Raw genomic sequence first — 14,699 nt, 5'->3', positions numbered from 1 at the left:
GGCTCTGCCCATCCACCTCTGCTTTGTGCTTCCAGGATGCTCGCCGCAGTAATCCGGGTTTGTCTTGATAGCAGACGGGCTCGTCCTGTCCTACAGAAGTAGGAATCACGGATGCATCACTGGCATCACCTTACCTTGGCCTTGGGCTGCAATCATTGGAAAGGCCCACGTCAAACCCACTCCTCTCTGGGGAAGGTGACAGAAGTTCTTTGCCTGTAACATTCCATCACTTCTAAGGAGCAGTAGGATGATGATTGGGCAGGACGCCAGCTGCCTGTGCTGAAACACCAGAGCCTGGGCTCTGATAATTAATGAGGCTTGAGAGAACATTTCCTTGGCATATTTTACAGCTTGACCCAGGGGACGGGGGCACCCTGGGGAAATTGGCCTCTGTTCCCACTCTTTCTTTCCTAGAATGAAGTGTGGCATTTATATGATGGCTAATATTGGAATGAGCACCGTGCCATCCTATTCTCAACAAGGAAGAAGTCTTTATATTTTATAATTCTTTTTTGAAAGTACTGCTACTCTTATTTTTTTAAGTGTCTATATATATTTTAAATGGAAATGTGTGTGTATTTGCTTTGTCTCTCTACATGTGGTGGAAGTTGAAGTAATTTTTTTTCCACAAGGAAGAATCAAAAGCGTCTTTTTCGAGATTATTCTGAATTTTGAGAAGGCTAACATTTGCTAGGCTTTGTCTTTTTTTTTTTTTTTTTTTTTTTAAGATTTCTTCCATCTTGCCTGGTGGTCTCTGGTCTTAAATGTTACAAATTATTTCAATTAAAGAACTCAACAATACTCTGAAACACAGGGCAGTGGCTGTTACTTGGTAACAACTTTGAAACTGCATAGTAATAACATTTCATCAGATTTGCAATACAATGGAGGTGGGTAATCTCAAATTATGTATGGAAAGTTAAAGCACAGAGGTTAGCACAGTACTTGCTTGAGGTAATCTCCGTGGTTGTTGACAAAAACCACATTCTTAATCCTTTACGTAACAGAGACATACATTTTTTGTAAGAAATGAATTAGAGAAGATAGTGTTCCAGTTAATGGCAAAGGTTAAGCTTCGCAAATGGTTCTCCAAGTAGACATTTACATTTTTAGGCCTTAAGGCCATACCTACTGAATGAAACTTGGGAGCCCAGCAATTGTGTTTTTAAAGAGCCCTCCACCTCTTTGTGATGCAGTCTAAAGTCTGAGGACCACTATCTTGATAGTCTTTCCACCGTTGTTTGTGTAGTTTAAATGCTGAGGGTTGACCTCAGGGCAGAAGCAGGGGGGCAGTCTCATTGGAGACCCCCAGAACCTGACTTTCCATGAAGGCAGAAGATAGGTAAGGAAGCAGGAGAGGAACTCGTATTTCAGTTGCCTCTGCTATGCCTGGCACTGTGTCCGGCTTTCCATGAGGTCTCCTGCATGCAGTCCCCTCTCCATCTCGTGTGTGCCATTAGTATGCTCCTTGTGCTGCAGGGGTACCGCCTCATTTTCCAGTTGTAATCTCAGCCCCAACAGCAGTCCCAGCCCTTTGCCTCTGTTCTTTGACTGTTGGTCACTGAGAATTAATACTTCATTTCATTGTGGGAGTTATGCACTGGCTCACAGGGCATGCCGTTTGGGTGTGAGAGATCGGAAGCTTCCTGCTAAACTCCGTGCTTCTTCCTGGAACCGTAATTTTATTTCAGGCATGTGGGAAGGGCGGGACTGTGTCTTGTACAGCATTACATTCCCTGTACCTAAGGTACAGTGCTTGGTAAACAGCTGTTGAATGAATATTCATCTTAGTAGCACAACGATTGTGTTTTCTCCTAAAGAGCTCATGCCCTATCTTCAAACTCACTTTTCTGGTTATGTAAAGACACTGGCTCTCTAAAAGTGTGGTCCCAGATCGGCAGCAGTAGCAACTGGGAACTTGTGAGAGATATACAGTCTCGGGCTCCATCCCAGGCCCGCTGGCTCAGAAACTCAGAGGCTGGGGGCCAGCAATTCGCTTCAGCAGGCCCCCCAACATGCGTGTGCTTTATGATGACATGTGAGAGCCACTGCATTTAGGCATGAGGCGTAGGTGGTTTGTTGTTGTTTTTAATGGTACCTTTTATTATAGTTTTCTGGGGAAATAAAGATATTTCTCATTTAAACTTTGGGGATACGAGAACACTGAAGCGCATGACTGTTCTTTTCCATTTCAAGAAGCTGTAGTTGGATGTTTACTGGAGAAATTATTCCAAGCCCTACCAATTATCTGTCAGAAAATTGATAGGACTCTACATACAACTGTCTCCCACCTCTGTGTAATATTTAACTTTTGCTTGAAGGGTAGGCCCCAGCTATGCTAAAAATTCAATCTTTAAGGTGATACCCCTATCCAAGGGGAGGGACTGAGAGCAATGCGTTTTCATAACTCTTGGAGTTTTACTACGTATTATACCTTAATTTAACAAAATGTCTGTGGCTGAAAACAGGAGGAGAAATTGACTACACACAGTTTTGAACATACATACACACACGCACATACGCAAGGTGTGATCAAACAATACTGTAAATCTCCAAATAAAAAAACTTTATTACAGTAAAAGACACATTGCCATTAATCCCCTTCAAAGTACCTCCCCTCGCTTTGAACACACTTATCCCATCGTTCTTTCCACTTTCTGAAGCAGTTCTGGAAGTCCTCTTTCGTGAATGTCTTTACTTCATCCTCCATCATGACACCACTCTGTGTCACACATCGCTTCTGGTATATGGCAATTTCTGTCAAATAAAAACATTACGGTGTGTCCTCATCCACCTTATTCATTGGATCTGGTACCGTGTGACTTCTGGCTCTTCCCCAAAGTCAAAATGATTCAGGACATCGAGGCAGCCACGGAAGCACAATTAAAGACTCCCAGCATCTGGCCATTTTCTTGGGTCTCCTGCACATCTGAGGGTGCTTCCAGGGCAGTGGGACTCTGGTGCTTCCAGAGGTGCAACTCTCTGCCGCCCAAAGTCTCACGCTCACTCTCCTCTAAGAACCTCCTGTTAGTCAGGGGGATGTTGCTCTCTTCTCAAACCCTGTTCCCCTGAAGGAAGCCTGGCCACAGCCCCCATGAAGCAGGGAAGCCAGAGCCCTCTATCACGTGAATGAGGAAAGTGCAGAGAGAGAAACTTCACTGAGAAAGCCGCCTGCCCCAGAGTCAGTAAGTCCCCCGTGCCTGCCGCATCCAGGGCTGTGGTGAGCTCTGCTTCCTCTAGCATCATGGAAGCATCTGTGGCCCGTGTCACATCCCCACTTCGAGGCATCACCTGCTCTTCCTCATGGCTCCTGATTTGTGGGTGGCTGCACCTACCCCATACTGGCAGGGGGAGTAGACATATTTATTTTTGTTTGGTTGTTTCTAAAGCCGTTTGGAGACCTGTGTATTCCAGAAGAGTAGCCTTCACATTCCTAAGCATTTTCTATAAATCTTCAGTGAAATCATAAAGTATGGATAGAGATTTCGTTTTTTCTTTTCCAGTGATGGATAGTTTAGTTCTGTCAAGATTCCTGCAAAGCAGCGCATCTACCTGGCTGTCACACACTCTGCACGTTTGCCCTCAGGTTCTCAGTGGTTAGATTACCTGCGAGTGCAACCAGTTTCACTGATCACTTGCCGTCCTTGGCCATTATTTCCGATGCTGCCTTGCCCACAGCAGAACTAATGCGTGAAAAATAAAAACATTTTGGGGGGATATACTTAGTATTAAAGCAAGGGGAACCCCATAAAAGATGGTAAAGCTTGCACACAGCATTAATTTTAAAAATGCGATCTTGGGCAAGCAGCGTATTACGGAGGATCTGTAAATGCCTCTTCATCTAGAATTTCAGTATAAGCTGTACCTAAAATATTTATACAGCACAGTGCTGCTTCGCCCCTGACAAAAACATAGGTTCATGTGTATAGTGTTCCTACAGACATCACTAACGTATAAGCAGCTGAAGAACCTTTAGGGATATTTGGAATGTTAGAAAGTCAAGTATCTGTCGTGGGGTTGAGTTTGTAGTGACTGGTAAAGTGGCCTTAGTTCCTAAACAGAAATATTTATCTTGTTACCAGAATGGCATTTCATAGTAAAGACACATCATAGAAAGAGAAGAAGAGTGTTTAATAACGTGAAACTTCGAAAAATGGATCGGTTTACTGTTAGCAGGGAGATTGGAGTAGCCCCTGGCATTCCTGTTAAGAAAGAAATGTTGCTAAAAACACAGCTGGGAATAATTCTGTTACCAAGTCTTTTAGGATCAATACAAAGCTTGTGGAAAAAAAAAAAAAAGCTAATTTTCATCTTAGCAACTACGGATGCCTATTACATTTTATCTGTAAAAGAGGAATGATAACACCTGCCTAATGGGCTGATTGTAAGGACTGAAAGAATACGGCACCTTAATAAGTACTTAGTAACAGCAGTTTTTTTGTTTGTTTTAACAGTGATTGCTTCCAGTTGTGAATTTAGCTGTATTTTCTGTGATCCCCAAAATAGACCAGCAAAGTAGTGGTGTTTCTGTCTTAGAGATAAAATTAAAAATTGAAGAAACTATTTTGCAACTCTTGCATGCAACACGAAAGACCAAGTTCATATATACTATCCTGATCTGATACCTCTGTATCCTTATGATAAGGATCCTGTCTGACTCTCTGATACACTTGAAAGGGTTTTGTTCCTGGTAGCAAAGGCTCCCAATTAATATACCATCTCCTCTTCATTATTAGGGTACCAAGTTAATAATATCCCCGATAGACAAAGAAGGACTACAAATGAATAACATGAACATTATAGCAGAAAAATAAAGGACACACACAAGAAGTGCAAAAAATAAAAAAATGTTCAATCTCAGAGATATGCTAATGAAAGTGAACCTTTTTAATGTATAAAATAGGTGAATTTAAAAAATACTACTACACAGCTTTAGAGGGAGTAGGGAGAATTGTACTACTCATATACCACTCATGTAACACTGGAACATAGACTGGGTCAGACATTCTGTAGGGCAAGTTATCGACAATATTATATCCATATATTTTGCATAAATTTGAACCATGACTTTATCCCCAGCAAATACTTAATGATCTGGTCTAGGCTGTCCATCTCACTATTATCTACGTAATCAAAGCTTGTAGGTGACTTAAATGCTTCAAGGGGATTTATTAAAATGGATTTTTGTATAGTCATTAAAAATAAAGCTATAGAAGACTATGAAGTGACACAAAATTTCTGTCAGAATAAACAGGAAGGACAGGTTACAAATAATAACACATGATTCACTTTTAATAAAAATTATGCTTACACATTTGTGTGTTATGATTATAAATGTGCCATGCATACATACCAAAGTGGAAGGAGATTTTAAAAATGTTAATAGTGCTTTCATTTTTTTCTTTATTCACATTTGATTTTTCTAAACTTACAGTAAAAGACTAGCACTACTTTGAAGGAGGAAAAACCTGTTTAAAGTTATCTTTTTGACAATTCAGCATAAATTATATACATTACCCCAGAGGTAGTATCTGACTTGAATCTAGACTTTTGCTATGTTGATCTGACACACTTTAGTGTCTGCTTTCCTTTTCTCTTTTAAATGAACATAATTTACCTAAAGCAGGAAAATATAATTTAGATATTCAGACTTGATATAGATGTTGAGTAGTTCTGTAAGCTTTCTTGGGGAACCAAAACCAGGCACACAGGGTGCTGTTTGGGAGAGAGAGGTTGGTAAGATGTGCAATTATTTTTAGTTGAGCTGCAGTGTATATGGAGAGGTGAGGAGCAAAGGAGGAAGAGTGAGGTGAGGTGCTTTTATTGGGCTGTTATGTGTGTCAGGTAAACTTCAGGGTAGAAAATGACCAGCACAAACCTTTTGGCTCGCTAACCGCAGTTCTTGATTGGAGCCTCTGCTTGTCTCTACTTGCCCTCCCAGTTTCTCCTTAATCCCCTGCAGTCTGCATCCTATACCATCCCTATTAAAAATTGCCCTCAGAGTCAAGTGTAATTGAAAAAATTAGAAAGGGGGCAAAAAGTGAAGGAGAATAATTTCCAGGTATAAAACAAATATGGGGATGTAATAGTCAGCATGGGGAATATAGTCAATAATAATATTGTGATAGCATAGTACAGTGTCAGATGGTTGCTGGACTTATCATGGTGATCACTTCTCTAGTTATATAAATGTTGAATAACTATGGTGTACACCTGAAACAAATATAATAATTGTATTTTAGCTATATTTTTTATAAAAATCTTAAAAAATGAAAATTGCCCTCAGAGGTCACCAGTAACCTCCTTACTAATTGTTAAATCTGGTGACATCTTTTTTGTCCCCACCCACAGCATTTGACTTCACTCATCTTTCTTTGGGCTAAGCCTCTCCACTCTCCTGGTCATTGTCCTAGCTCTGTGACCACCTTTGTGTCTCCTTCATTTGTTTTTCTTACCTGTCTCCCTTCATCCTTCACTGTCTTCTAATCATTCCCCTTAGAATTTTTATTTAGTCTTGAGGCTTCAATCATCTTTGTTGGAGGTAAAAGTATAGCCCACAGTCTTTCCCACTGTGAGTCCCTGTTGTTGCTAGGAGTTTGTTCATAAAATGCTTTTTTTGAAATTAGAACACTTTGACTTTGACACACAATCTACAGACATTGGACATGGAGCTTATGAGGTGTGATAAAAAAATACAGTGAATAGTTGAATTGAAAAAATTTATTTTAGTGAAAGACATATTGCCATTAATCCTCCCCAGAATACTCCCCCTCACTTTGAACACTTACCGCATCATTTTTGCCACTTTCTGCAGCAGCTCTGGAAGTTCTTTTTCGTGAGTATCTTTAGTTGGGCTGTCGTGGCTACCGTGATGTCCTGAATCGATTTAAAATGTTTCCCTTTCATGGTCTTTTCGATTTTAAGGAAGAGCCAGAAGTCACACAGTGCCAGATCTAGTGAATAAAGTGAATGAGGACACACCATAATATTTTTATTTGACAGAAATTGCCATACCAGAAGCGATGTGTGACACAGAGCCTTTCTGTTGTAATCACAAAATATGGTAAAAGCTGCTGCCAAGTGCCATCCAACGGAAAGGCAGGGATCTTCAATATAGGAAGCAGTGCATTGAACCGTGGTAACAATGTGTGACAAGTTTCAACTTGTTCCGTGTAGTCATTGGGTGTGAGCTACGGTTGAGAGAAGGTGTGTTTTAAATAAGTGTGCCATAAATCATCCTCCTCCATGACAATGCTCCATGTCACATATTCCTTCTGGTATGGCAATTTCTGTCAAATAAAAACATTATGGTGTACTCTTATCCACCTTATTCACTGGATCTGGCACCATGCGACTTCTGGCTCTTCTCCAAAGTCAAAATGATTCAGGACATCAAGGCAGCCACAACAGCACAACTAAAGACACTCACAAAAGAGGACTTCCAGAACTGCTTCAGAAAGTGGCAAGAATGATGGCATAAGTGTGTTCGAAGTGAGGGGGAGTGCTTTGAAGGGAATTACTAGCAATGTGTCTTTTACTGTAATAATTTTTTTTTAATTTAAACATTCACTGTATTATTCACCTTGTATCTCCTGGCTCCATGAAGAGACCCCAGATTGTCTATGAATGGTCTCCTTGATGATGGAATAGCCTCCTTGTATGAGCTTTTCCACACAAATGAAAATTGTGGAATTGATAAAATAATCTTATCTTAAGGTACAAAGTCTTGTAAATTTCAAAAAAAAAAAAATTGCAGAGCCAAAAATACCGGGTTTGTAGAAACTCTAATGTGTTCCATGTTGAAAGGAAAAACTAACTTAAAATAATCAAATAGTCTCTCCAGCTAGACAACTAAGCTCAATAAACACAAAACAATGGGCAATATCATTAAGACACAGTGTGAGGGCTAAATTTTCTGCAAAGTGGGCTTTGTCAGGGCCATGAACTTGAGCTGGGCCTTGACAGAGAGGAAAAGAAAAGCTGTATCTTGTATGGGGAATGATAGGTACAAAAGCAGGGTGTATGTGTTCTTTGGACTAGGACAGAAGGTGTTTGTTGGAAATTGGATGAAGATAAGATAAATGGATTTAGATTATAGAAGAACCTGAAAGCCAGCAGAGGAGTTTATGTTTGATGGAAGAGAAATTTTTCACCACCATGAATAGGGATGTGAGAGAATGCTAGATTTGGAAATTAGAAGAACAGAGAACTTCAGAATTGGCGGTATCCTGTAAGGTAGGATAAGAATGATTATTTGTTGAGTACCTGCTATATGTCATGCACAAGACTCATAGTTTTTATTCTTACAGCAACCTTAAGGGTAGATGATATTATTCCTATTTTATATATAACAAACACGCTGAGTTTTAGACATATAATTTGCCTAAATTCTGCAGAATTCCTGGATCAAGGTTGAAGTCCACAGACATCTGACTTCAAAGGACAATAAAGTTAGAGAACATTGAAACCACTTCTTCATTTTACAGTCAAGAAAATTGAGACCCCAGGGGACAGGGGACCCATTCAAAGTTATACAGGTAATAATAGGATGAAAGCAGTTGCTGTGCAGGAGAGAGTGGATAGGTGGTGATTTGCAGAGAGAGACCAGGTTAGAGCCTGCTGTTGTAAACAGGTGGGGGTGCCAAAGAATTTGGCAGAGGTGAATTGGAGTGAAAAAGAAGAGGCAGAGAATGGTAGGCCATTCAAGAGAAAGTGGTAGTGAATTGATCTCGGAATAAAGGATGGAGAGGGATGACTTGAAAGTAGTCCACCGTTGTAATCCCAGGGAACTGCCATTTACAGAGAAAATCCTAAGTGGAGCTAATTTTAAGAGAAAGGGCATTCGTTTCTTATGAAGTGGTCTGAATGAAATGACAGATACCAAAATACAAAAACCGATGGTATTTATGAGCTGACTGATGTACATATTGACAAACCCATGGTGAACAGTAATGGAAGTGAAGATGAAAGGCTGTGAGGAACCAGCCCTTTGATGTGATGGCAAGTTACCCCAACAGCAAAGGAGACTCACGTCTGCTTGTTATCCTAGGTTCTCTTTTATTCTGGTCTGCCCCTCCCACCCGACCAGAAATATGACTTAACTGTACTTGGATTCCTGAACTGCATAGCTGTCTCTCATAATTGATTTCCCTCTCCTGTAGGTCTCGAGCCTAGAAAAGGAGTATTGCTCTATCATATTTCTCTCAACGAGCCTTTTTTCTTTCAGAACGATTGTCACTGTACTGGATGGACTGCCGAACTATTGAATTGCTTCTATCTTTTGACCACACTAGGAAATTGTCCGTGGAGTTGAAATATTTATTGCAGTAATTTCTGGCCTTACATAATTGAGGTAAGGTATGCTTTATTCCCATACACCTATGATGAAGTTGTCATGTTTGTGTCCTTTACCTTTGCATTTTTAGAGACATTGATCCATCCTTTTCCCCTTTTTTTATGTTCTAATAATCCCTCAGAGTGCTCCTAATCTGAATATATATAAGGGTGCAGAAAAGACATTTACAGGATGAAATAAGAGCAAGCTGTTTAACTCGGCAGAATAAAGGGGGAAATGTATTACTCCAGATTAAATCACGAAGGTGCCTCATTTCTATAAATACAATATGCATAGAGTGGATTATACTAGAGAAAAATCAGTAGGTTGAAAGGAGTATTATTAAGGCTGCTTGAAAAAAATGGAGATACTTAAATATTAAAATATTGCTGGCTTTATTCAAGTAAGTAACATCTAGAAAATACAGCGAATTTAAAAGAAAAAATGTTATTCTACTTCCAGAGATAATCACTGTTAAAATTTTACTGCATTATTTGTAGTATTTGTATTACAAATACTTGTAATTATGTGTCTGCCGTATGTCTTCATTTGCTAGATTTTTGCAAATGAGGGACATCACATGCTTGCTCCATGCCAGGCTCTGTACCAAGCACCTTACATACGTTAATGTATTAACTGTCTCAACCCTGTGAGGTTGCTACTTTTCTTATCCCCATTTAAACATAATAAAATTGCGGTTCAGAGAAATTAAACGACTTTCCCATGTTCACACGTTTGGTAAATCCACTCAGAATTTGAAGTAGTCAGATACCAAAGCCTATACCAACAGGATCTTTTCACACGCTTCTTTTCCTTATCAAAATGCTTGTTACTTTTGCTATAGCATCATTTGAAATGACTGCACAGTATTCACTTACTTTTGGTATGCAATGGTTTCTCTACCCCATCTCCTTTTCTTGGAGATTTATTTGTTGTTGTTGTTTTTCTTTTTTTTTTTGCATTTACTTTTAGAAATAGCATTGTAGTGAATGTCTTTTGTGCACATCCCATGACTTCCCTGAGACAAATTACTACAAGTGGCATTGCTGAGTTAGTGGGAATGTGGGAATTTATCATTCAGGTTTTGATACACTCTGCTAATTGTCTTCTCAAAAGGGTGTACCAGTTTATACTCTTACTAGCAGTATGTGGAAGTGCCTGATCACCCTAACCCCTCAGCAGCCTTGGTAATTAGCAATTGGAATACTTTTGTTTGCCTTTTTTAAAGATTCCAGGGACCCTTGTTCAGGTCCATATCCCTGCCTCTAATACTCTAGAGCCATGGCCTCCTGACTGGTTTCTCTCTGTCTGCTCTACACCTCACTTTGTCACTAAAGGAATTAATTGCAGGACCGTGGGTAAAATCATGGGTTCTAGAACTAGATACCTGGATTCAAATCATGACTGTATTCCTCTGCCTCAATTTCTCCATCAATAAAATGGTAATGGTAATAAAACCTTTCCAGTAGTGATGTGAGGTGATAGGTGATGTAAAATACTGTAAACAGTGCATGATCCGTGCTACATGCACATTGATTGTTGGTTGCTACTGTTACTTTCCAGAAGTCCATGCTTGTATAATTAAAAAACCAAAGGTTATACTTGTTTTGAATGAAATATGATTATCACCAAGTTTGCAATTCACAGTAGAGGCTAAAATGCTGACATTGCAATATTGTTGGTGTGAACACAGTGACCAGCCCGAAGGTCACAAATAACCATCCCGGCCTCCGTTGATGCCCAGCGGTCAAGGATAAGGAGGAAGCAGTAGTAACAGGAATAACTAGAATGTCAAAGTGCTTTGTAAGCTCACAGAGCACTTTCACACACATTGCCTCACTTCATCCTCTCAGCTATTCATCCTCACAGCAGCTATTACTAACCTGGTTTTACAGAGGAGGAAATTGACTTGGCGGACTACAGCGACCTGCTTACTTAGTCATGGAAACGGTCAGTGGCAGAGTAGGGCGTGTACTCTAGGCTCTCCGACTGTACATCTGTACTTGATGCTTCCTGACAGGGATGAACTGAAGAGGTGCAGGTCTAGATACCCAGGTCTAGAAGTCAAATCTTTTCCCTCTGGCTTCTGCATAGACAAACTGGGAAGCAGGAATGCCTGGGTATTACACTCCTGCATCTATTCTTCACACAGCAGAGTGATCTTTTTCTAGCATAATCACATCGTGCCACACCCCTGCCTAAGCCTGCCCTGGCATTCTCCTTCACCTGGGTCTGCAAGGCCAGGCATGATCTGGCTGTGCCTGCTCTCCAGCCTCACTGCTGTCACTCACTCTAGAACACTCTGTTCCAACCCCACTGGTCTCCTTTCCAGGAACACGCCAATCTCTTTACTGCCCCCAGGTTCTCTAAGTGCTGTTCCTTAGCTTGGAACACATGCTTGTACATGTATGTGCATACACACCCTCACACACACATACTTGTGCTCACGCCTCTTTCTTGTGGCTGATGCATTCAGGGAGGCCGTTCCCAAAGAGAGCTCTTGAGCAGGCTACTTGGGGTCCCTTGGCTTTCCTGTTCTCTAGCTCTGTGTCCTTGGGCAAGTTCCTCACGTCTTCCTCACCGGTGACATTGCGGCATCAGAATCGTCATTGTAATAGTACCTATCTCAGAGTTGTTGGGAGGACTAAGTGCGTTAATTCATGCAAAGCTCTTAGAAAACCACCCTTATCCCAGAAGTGGCCATCAGTGGTTTGCCTTTCACTCGCAGGCTTCGGCTTAAATTTCACCTCAGTCAGTGCCGTCCTGTCCCACGTTGGCCATTCCCGCCAATATTCTCGATCTCGTAATCCTGGTTTTTCCCCCTTTGAGTATGTATCCGTATGCAATTATTTTATATTTTCTTTTTTCTATTTCCCCCTGTAGCCTGTGACTCCACAGCTAGGTCTCTGCTGCTTAGCATAGAAGTTTGCAGAATGAATGAATATCAACATCTCCAACCACAAGGTTGCATAGAAATTCCACCTACATTTTCTGACTGGAGTTTGATGGTATCATTTCACAGTATATTTCATCTGTATGAGACTTAGTTTGAAGTGTGATTTTAGATATGAATGAAAATTCATTTTTTCCCCAAATGAGTAGCCAATTGCACTTTTTGTGATTCTTTTAAAGAGAGTTCCAACCTAAATTATTATCCTTAGGAACTCTGACATTTTTTTGTTTCTTTCATTTGTTTTTCCGTACTTGGGTAGTCCTTTTGCAAACAGTAAATGCAGAAACGGTTCATCAACATGAGTCAAATTGCTCATGAGAGGGAGAGCTGCTCCTGGGTCCCCTACCACGGCCTAGCTTCCGAGAGGAAGGAAGACACAGTGTTACCGACTTAGGGACTTGTTCCATTTGCGCAATCTCTCATGCTGCTAAACCTGCGAGACATTTTGGGCAATCTTCTTTTAGATATTCTGTCTGCCATTTTTTAAAAAAACTATTGAAACCTGAAAACTTCAATATTCCAATGACTAAATTACTTTTCCTTAACTGCCTCTTGCATTTAGATGAGGGACAAAAATGCTTCGGCAGATCATGTATTCTAATCTTTGGTTTGGAAGAATCGGTCACGATTCTTTTCAATATTTTAACTTTTAAAATTAAAATTAATGACAAAAATAACATATACCCATTGTTACATAGTCAAGCCATAAAAGATGTATACAGAAAAAAATTGACGATTGCATCTTACCCTCTGGCCCACTCCTTAATATAACCACTGCTGAGTGTATTGTATATTCTTCTAGACTTTTCAATGCTTAGTAAATATATTAGATCTTCACATACACACACATGCTTGCATGCTTTTTTGGAGCAATGTCATAAACCCACTTTCTTATACACATCAGTGGGTTTTAAAAACACTTGAAGCCTTTGTTTTATGGCTGGCAGCAACTTAGAGGTCACTAATTGATGCTTTCCCAGGGCTTTATCGAGCCCTGCTTAGTTTATGCGAATCGCTGGATGGAATCTTCCAGAGAGCAGCGGCTCGGGCACATTCAGGAATGTGGTACACTGATAATGATTTCCGTCTCGCTACAGAGGAAGAAATGAGGAGGAGTGGCAAAGGAGAAAATCCTTCTAAGTTCATGAGGGTGAACATTTTGCACATTTTTTTTACTGGGTTACATAACAAGTAGTTTGCTTTTCAGGGAAACAGGATGGCACTGGGGTGCTGTCAGGTTACAGAATTTTTCATGACTTTGTCTCCTGTCATTCTCTTCTGCCTTCTTGTTATTGTTGTTCTGGTTGTTGATCCATGAGAATAGAAAATAAATTAGTGAAACTAATAATAAAAAGACAGAAAGGAAATAAATTGGGGATGGAGTAGGGTGGAGGGCAAAGTGACTCACCTGACTCACCTGGCCGTGCCCTTCACACTGGCATGAGAAGTATGGCTGGCCTGGCTTCTGATCTATGGGACTGCAGTCCCGAGAACTAACTGTAAAGGTTTCTGTAAGTAATGGGGGCTCTGGACTTATGCAGAATTGCCCTTGTCAGGGTTTTTCACAGTGCCCACCTTATTATACTAGAGAGGCAAGTTTCATTGCTTAAGGGGACAATTTACGGCAGTGGGCTTCTCTTCTTGTTTTAGTTCTTTATGTTTTTCTGCCTCTTAATAAAATGTGAAGTCACAAAGCAATTAAATAGTAGTGTAGTTTTCAAGCAAGAGGTTGGGAAAGGCTAACGGGGGAAAAGGCTAACATGATTGACAGAGGCTGGCTGGAGATTTACATTGAGAATAACTCGTTCCTCAAAATTTTCTTCATTTTCTTGTGGGAATTATGGGGTCAATCATACACCAGGAGGATGGATGATTAAAAATGCAGGAGTTATGATTTCTTTTTGACTTTGTAAGTCTCTAAATCCTCCCCCTTAACATAGGAGTCCCATTTCAAGAACTTGATGAAATGATGGGGATCAGCCCTGCGAGGATTAAAGGGAAGCAGAAATACTTTAAAATCTTAAATTGTTAATAAGCTTGAGATTATTTATATTTTTTAAAATGTCTTAGGAGTCAATGAAATGAAGTAGAGAATTCATGATTGGGTTTTTTTTCCCCCTTTAAACTCAGTTTCACAAGTGTAGATATTTTTGAATAGTCAAAAATATTGAATGGGGTTTCAACCATTACGTTTTAGAATTTTTTTTAAAAAGTAATCATTTTTAATAATGACATTTAAAATGAGGAAAAGTTGGAAAAAATTGAACATAAAAATCTGGAGAGTTAAGATTTGCATACCTCTCCTCTAGCCTCCTTTAATATATAAAATTCTTTTGATTCAGCCGCTTTGTATTGATGCTGACCTTTTTATTCCAATCAAGAGAATTAAAAATAAGGATATATAAATTGTAC

The 14,699-nt window shown here is 40.1% G+C and overlaps 1 protein-coding gene across 2 annotated transcripts in view; it reads left to right on the top strand.

Annotated features, from left to right (window-relative positions):
- KANK1 (KN motif and ankyrin repeat domains 1) overlaps positions 1 to 14,699 on the top strand; it is a 187,788-nt gene that overhangs the window by 53,696 nt on the left and 119,393 nt on the right. For both annotated transcript variants that reach the window (XM_033122896.1, XM_033122895.1), the window contains exon 3: positions 9,227 to 9,352. The gene's annotated coding sequence lies outside the window, so the exon portion shown is untranslated. The remainder of the gene's footprint in view (positions 1 to 9,226; positions 9,353 to 14,699) is intronic.

Source organism: Rhinolophus ferrumequinum, chromosome 12 (genome assembly GCF_004115265.2).
Source record: "Rhinolophus ferrumequinum isolate MPI-CBG mRhiFer1 chromosome 12, mRhiFer1_v1.p, whole genome shotgun sequence".
NCBI classification, from domain to species: domain Eukaryota; kingdom Metazoa; phylum Chordata; class Mammalia; order Chiroptera; family Rhinolophidae; genus Rhinolophus; species Rhinolophus ferrumequinum.
Note: the sequence above shows the minus strand (reverse complement) of the source record. Positions and strands in the feature narration are given on the sequence as shown.